We start from the raw sequence: 6,985 nt of genomic DNA, 5'->3' as shown, positions 1-6,985 counted from the left end.
CCGACCAACACTTCCGGCTTCCGGGCGGAGCGCGGGCTTGTGGTTCGCTGGCCTGGCCTTGGCTCTACAGGTACTAAAGCTCCAAGTTCATGCCCGACGCTAGGCAGAGTGGTGCGCGAGGTGGCCGAAGGGGGATGAGCGGGGCTCCCGATGATGTGGGTCCGGGGAAAGTGCGTGGAGGGAGAGTCAGAGACAGACGATCAGCCCGTCGGGGACCCGAGGCCCCTTCGCTGATCCAGAGGGTCCCGCGGGCGATTCCCGAGCCCGACGCAGCTTCGGCGCCACGAGGAGCGGGGAGGAGTCCAGCCACTCACCCCGCCAGCCCCCTGCCTCGGTGTCCTGCTGGGCCTCGTGACCTTTGGCTCGGTTCGCTCCCCTCCGGCCACCACGTCTGTTACCCAGGACGCCTGAGATGCAGACCCATCGAATAAGCGAAGCCTCATCCTGGACTGGAGTCCGCGTCGCGCACCAACTACCTTTGCCCGCAGGGAAGCTGAAAACGCCCCAATTGGAAAAGCTTTTGGGCGCATTTTCTACCCAGTTCCAGGTTCTTCAGGGCTGGTGGGACAGCTCCCTCTTCCCCCAGGTTCAACCAGACACCTTGTGCCAGGGGCCTGTTGAGGGATCTCAGCACGCGGGGTTGACCCAGATCCGTGAGGCTGAGTTGGTTGATTCTGAAAAGAGGCAAATACTTTTTACCTGTCCAAACCACCGTTTCAAACTACGACGTGATATTAGGAGGAAGACCCGAAAAGCCGTGTGGTGGGAAGGACAGGCACTCTGTGCTGCGGTTTAAGTGACACCCCCGCCGCCGGGCTGCACATGTTAGGTGCTTGTTTCTCAGTGCGGTGACCTGGGAGGCGGTGCAGCCTTAAAGAGTTAAGAGTGTTGCTAGGCGCAGTGGTGCAAGCTCGTGATTCCAGGTAGGAGAGTCACAAATCGAAGACAGCTTGGGCGTTTTAAGGAGAGTTTGTTTCCAAAAGATTGAAAGGTGGAGAGCGAGCTGGGGATGTAGAACACTCCCTGGGCTCAGTGAGGGGAACCTGAATCTTTGAGGGTGCTGCCTCAGGAGGGCCTACTGTTGGTCTGGAGGAGTGAATTAGATCCCACCAGAGTGGGTTAATTTTTTTCCCCCCCTTAGGTACCAGGGATGTACTCTGGACCTTGTGCTTTTGAGGCAGGCCTGGTGCCACTAAGCTAAATCCTTGGCCCTGATTTGACTTTTATTTCGAGACAGGGTTTCACTGTGTAGTTCAGGCTGGCCTTGAAATCACAGCGTACCTCAGGCTTGCCTCAAACTCGTAAGTCGTCAGCCTCAGGTATATTATAAAGGAAAGAGATTTAGCGGAAATGTTTTGGAAGCTGTTACAGAGAGTGCACATGGATCCACTCATTTAAACTGGTCTTTTGTGAGGAAAAGAAAAGTTTGTTCCAGTGAAGAGAGACTAAAATCAGGAATAGATTCTAACAGCTAGCTGAGAAAAGCCGAGTTTATTACATCTTTGTGTGGATGGGCTGACATTGGGAGAGAGAGGTAGTAACAGCTAGCTGGGGGAGATTTCAGTAGGGTTTTGGCTTTTTTTGTTTGTTTGTTTTTTTGGTACGGGGGATCCAACTTGGGACCTTGCACTTGCGAGGCAGGCGGTGGAACCACTGAGCTAAATCCATGGCCCTTCAGTAGATATTAAAGGGGCTAAGGAATCTGGGGTGAAATGTTCCTGATTGAGTCCCAGGACAGGCTGCACAGGTGTGTAATCACTGGACCCTTTGGCACCGGGGAGACTGTGGTCTGTTTACTGAGAAATAGCCTGTCATTTAGTGAAAGTGGCCTGTTTGCTTTTGTCCTGTTTATGTCGTTTGTTTGGTACTGGGGATCGAACTTAGGACCTTGCACTTGTGAGGCAGGTGGCAGCACCACTGAGCTAAATCCCTGGCCCTGTCTTGTTTGTTGATGAAGGACTCACTTAAGTCAGGCATGACAGAAGCTGAAAGTCCAAAACCTGGACAGCCACATATCTGGCCTCTGTAGAGGCCCTTGTGGGATAGCAGTACCCGTGGCGAGAGTTCGTAGGGGAAAAAAAATCACAGGGCAAGACAGAAAAGGACCAGAGGCTAGCGAGAGTCATTCTTTTTGTAATAACCCACTCTGGCTGGGCGTGGTACACCTGTAATCCCAGCAGTGGGCACTGGGGAGGCTGAGGCAGGAGGACCGCCTCAAGTGGGAGGCCGGCCTGAGCTACGTAGTTAGTTCAAGGCTAGGCTGAACTACATGGCAAGACCCTGTCTCAAAAAATAAGTAAAATAAGTAAGCGGTATGGTCTCAAACAGAGCACCTCTGGGTCTCATTTTCCTCCACTGTGGAAAAGGCATAACCGTTCCCACCGTAGCGTTGTTGCAAGAAATGGTCTCAGAAAGAACTGGGGGGCAGGAGAAAACGTCGCTAGAAGGTCAAGCACGGCTGAGGGCACCATTGTGCCTGAGGAAGTCTGGCAGCAGCGTGTGTGCAGTAGGAATCCTGGGTCCCGCTAGATGGTGACAGCCTCATTTACCTTTTAATGCTCTTTGGTGTTTTCCCAGATGACAGTGGACAGTGGCCATTTTGTAAAAGGGAAGAGGGGGTGGGTGTTGATTTTTGAATTCTAATTTCGCTGGATTCGATTGAAAGATCACGGGAGCACAGGGTGAGTTGTGGATTGGGGAGGTCAGGTCGGCAAGGGGTAGGGAGTGCTGCAGAGAGAACAGGAAAAGGACACCTGAGGTTGTGGGGATTGGCTTTATTTGAAGGTTGGGAGGTCTACTGAGGGGCCCTAGCCTTCCTGGGGAGGCAGTGGGGGCAATGGGAACCTCCTGGGTTAGATACAGCTCGAAACTCCATCGGACCCCGCTATTCCCCTCCTAGTAATATTCCGGAAAGAGACATCATATCACAGTGATCTATCCGCACCCATGTTTATAGCAGCACAGTTCAGCATAGCTAAATCTTGGATGCGGCCTGTATGTCCATCAGCAGAGGAATGAATAGAGAAAATGTATTTATATGCAATAGAGTGCTACTCCGCCAAAAAGGATAAATTTGAGTCACTTGTAGGAAAATGGAGGCACCTTCATGTTTTTGGTTTTTTGGTTTTTCGGTTTTCATTTTTTGATACAGGGTCTCACTTTGTAGTTCCGCCCTTGAACTCACTGTATAGCCCGGGCTGGCCACGAACTCCCAGTGATCCTCCTGCCTCAGCCTCCCGAGGGCTGGGATGACAGGTGTGCACCACCATAGAGTCCATAATGTTAAGTGAAATAAATCAGACACCTAAGTTTAAATATAGCACAACTTCTCTTCTATGAGAAACCTAAAGGATAAATAATTTAAAGAACAAAAGAAAGAGCGGCAATAATGGGCCATAGGGAGATGGGTCTTTGTAAGTGAGAAGAGGATATTAAGATGGGACTCTGGGGAAAGGGAGAGAAGGGAAATAAAAAGAATTAAAATGTGTTGTGTTCGTGTACCTGCTCCCCACAATGAACGTAATCATTATGTACTCCAAACGTATAATTGAAAGATAAATTCACCATGTAGATTGCTATTTCAGTGTCCCTGGGAGTTGATTTTTAACTGTCACAGCTGGGGCCTAGTGAGAGGTCTTCACATCCCTGGGGTACACCCTCAGAGGGGTGCAGGGCTCCGCCCCTTCCTCTTCCTCTCCTGCATCCTGGCCAGGAAGTGAACCGTTTTGTTCCCCAGGTCGCTGCTGCTATAACATGGGCCACTGTATGCCTAAGAGTGGGACCAACCGATTCTGTACTAGATCCTCCAAAAACATGAGCCTAAATCGGCCTTTCCCCGTATGCATTGATGATCTCAGGTGTCCGTTTTAAAGATGGAGCGCTGACAAACAGCCCACCTGGCCCCGGCCGCTTCAGGTGGGGTGTGTGACCCTGGCAAGAGACTGGGCCTCTCTAGGCCTCAGCCTCTGCCCAGGAGCCTGCACACTGATGGCTGTGAAATGAAGCCGGCTGTTACTGGTACAGCACTGGGAGCCGTGTTCTGCTCTTAACAGTAGCAGCCGTTTTGTGTTTGTGTTTGTGTTTGTATTCCTTTGTGTCATCCAGAGAGCCAGGAAAAAATTGCAATTTTTAGTGTTGGAGCCAGAGGGAAGGGCCTAGGATCGGTTACCTGGAATGCTCTTAGCTTCAGCTGACAGTTGGCTTAAATAAATGACTTTCCTCACTGCAAAGGTTCTGAAAGTAGGTGGTGCCTGCATTAGCAGCCCAGGGATGTCTGAGATGACTAACCTGTGCAGCTCCTTTGGTCTTTCCCTCTGTGGTCATAAGACAACTGTGAATCATAAATCACTCTATCTGGGGCCTTGTGCATGTGTGTGTGTGCATGTGCGCACGCACACGAGTGACTGGGGCTATGGAGCCCTGGACAGCATGCAGGCTAAGCAAATGCTCTATCTCTGATGATATCCCCAACTCTTTATTTATTTACTTACTTTGGTTTTTTTGAGACAGGGTCTCACTATGTAGTTGAGACTGACCTGGAACTCACTATGTAGCCCAGGCTGGTCTCGAACTCACAGCGATCCCCCTGCCTCAGCCTCCCGAGTGCTGGGATGACAGGCGTGTTCCACCACTCCCAGCTATTTTTATTTTTCATTTGGAAACAGCCTCACTAAATCACTTAGTTGCCTAGGCTGGACTCAAATTTGCATTCATCTTGTACTAGCTTCCCAGAGTGTTGGGATTATTGGCATACACCACCGTGCCTGGTTTTTTCTACCAAATTCGAAAAGATTAAGAAGTTTGGAGCTGGGTATGGTGGCACATTCCTGTGATCCCAGCACCAGGGAGACAGAGGCAGGAGGGTCGAAAACTCAAATCCTGCCTGCGTGATTCAGTGAGATCACCTCTCAAAGGGATAGGAATATATCTCAGTGGCAGAGTGCCCTGGGTTCAATCCCCAGTACCACTGTTGCGGAATCCAAGAGACAGGAGACACCGGTGGAAAGCAGGAGAGCCTGATTTTAATTGAACACCTGCCAAGTGGACTAAAATCCAAAGGAAGAGCATCAGAGAAAACTTGTGGTTTTTATACATTTGGTGGAAAGGGCTTGCACGATCTTCTTAGTGACATTAAGTGAGTTTGTAGAAATAGGATGAGGGCAGACATTTTTGTAACAGCCTTGAAAGAAGACAGAGCCTTATGAATCATACGAGAACATAGTGTCAGAAACTTTGTTTACAGGACATAGTTGTCAATTTTATCTGCCCCAGAATGAGAAGTTACAGCTTCAGGAGAAAGGTGTGTGTGTGTGTGTGTGTGGAGGGAGACCCAAGGTTAAGGACTGTTCAAGGCTGGGAAAAACTTTGTTTTTTTTTTTTGGTACTGGGGGGGGTCGAACTCGGGCCTTTGAGCTTTTGAGGCAAGTGGTGGAACCCAGCCCCTTTAAAAAAAATTTTTTTTAATTTTTTTTAAAAATTCTTTTTTAAAATTTTCTTTTAACCCCTGATTCACCACACACAGGTGCGTGCGCACGCACATACACACACACACACACACACAAAGACTAAGAAAAACCAGTGTTTTACTTGATATTTACCTTTGAGTGTAAGCAAATACATTTTTCGTGTGTGTGTGTGTGTGTGTGTGTGTGTGTGTGTGTGTGTGTGCAGGCGTGGTCCAGAGTTTGAACCCGGAGCCCATGCATATTAGCAGGCACTCCACTCTGGAGTTGCACCCCAAGACTTCTTATTAAAACAGTTTCAACGCCCGATTTCTGCTTTTGTATGCATGTATATGTTGAAAATATACTTAATTGTCCTTATAGGTTTTTGGTGGAGTAATTTAGAACACTGATTTCAAAATTAAGTCTCTCATGTCTTCTGACTCATCAAACTGACTTGTTATTTATCCTACAGAAATAAACAGGATGTGTGTGTATATACGTATGTTTATATATAAGGGAATATTTTTTGTTTGTTTTTTTGAGGCAGAATCTCACTATATATAGTTGAGACTGACCTGGAACTCACTATACGTATCCCAGGCTGGTCTCGAATTCACAGTGATCCTCCTGCCTCAGCCTCCCGAGTGCTGGGATTACAGGCGTGCAGCCAACGCGCCCAGCTCACACATTGCTATTTTTATTTTACTAATTGTTATTTTTAAACCCAGCGATCTATATATTTGGTGGGAGTGTCGACTCGACAGTCTGTGGGGAATTATTTGGCAAAATCAATAAAAAATTTCAGCAGGCGGCTGAACTATGCCGTTTACACAAACGTATCCTTGTGGGTAGACACTGAAAATATTAAGGAGGTGAAAAAACAAAACAGTTGTCTCACTGTCGGCCACGTCCCGGCTGCTGCCACAGCTCCGGGTCTCTGCTCCCCCCACCCCGCCTTGGTCCTCGTCCTAGGTTCTGCATCTTCCGGGCTTGAAGGTCGTCTCCAGTCCTGTGCCTGTCGCTCCCTGGGCCTGGTCCTCGTCCCTCCCCCTTTTATTGCGGTGCCGGCGAGGAAACCTAGAACCTCGCATCCGTACCTTTCAGTTGTACGGCCAGCCAGGGGCGTGGTTGTCGGCGCCCTACCCTGTTCTCCCGCTTCGCCCCGCTCCCGCCCTGCCCAGACCAAGCCACGCCTTATGGGCCTAGTGCTCCGCATTAGCCACACCCCCGCCGGCCCACACGCCCGACCTCCTCGGGCTTCGTCCTCCCAGCTGTACCCCTGACCACAGCCACGCCCCCAGGCCGAGCCCCGCCTCCCGAACGCGGCCCTGCCTTCCCAAGCCCCGCCTCCCGAACCTCGCCCTGCCCAAGTCACGCCTTCCGATCCTCGAACTCCGTTCCAGCCATGGCCTTCCCCCAGGCTATGTCCTCGGGGTTTAGCCTTCGAGCCCTAGCCCAGCCTTGCGAAGTTGGCCTAGGTATCCCCCCAACTCCGTCCCCAGACCTCGCCGCGCTCTCCGGGTTTCGTCCTCTACCCTTGC

Source organism: Fukomys damarensis, unplaced genomic scaffold (genome assembly GCF_012274545.1).
Source record: "Fukomys damarensis isolate Sample0158 unplaced genomic scaffold, DMR_v1.0_HiC HiC_scaffold_37, whole genome shotgun sequence".
Classification (NCBI taxonomy): Eukaryota; Metazoa; Chordata; class Mammalia; order Rodentia; family Bathyergidae; genus Fukomys; species Fukomys damarensis.
This window is presented reverse-complemented; position numbering follows the sequence as displayed.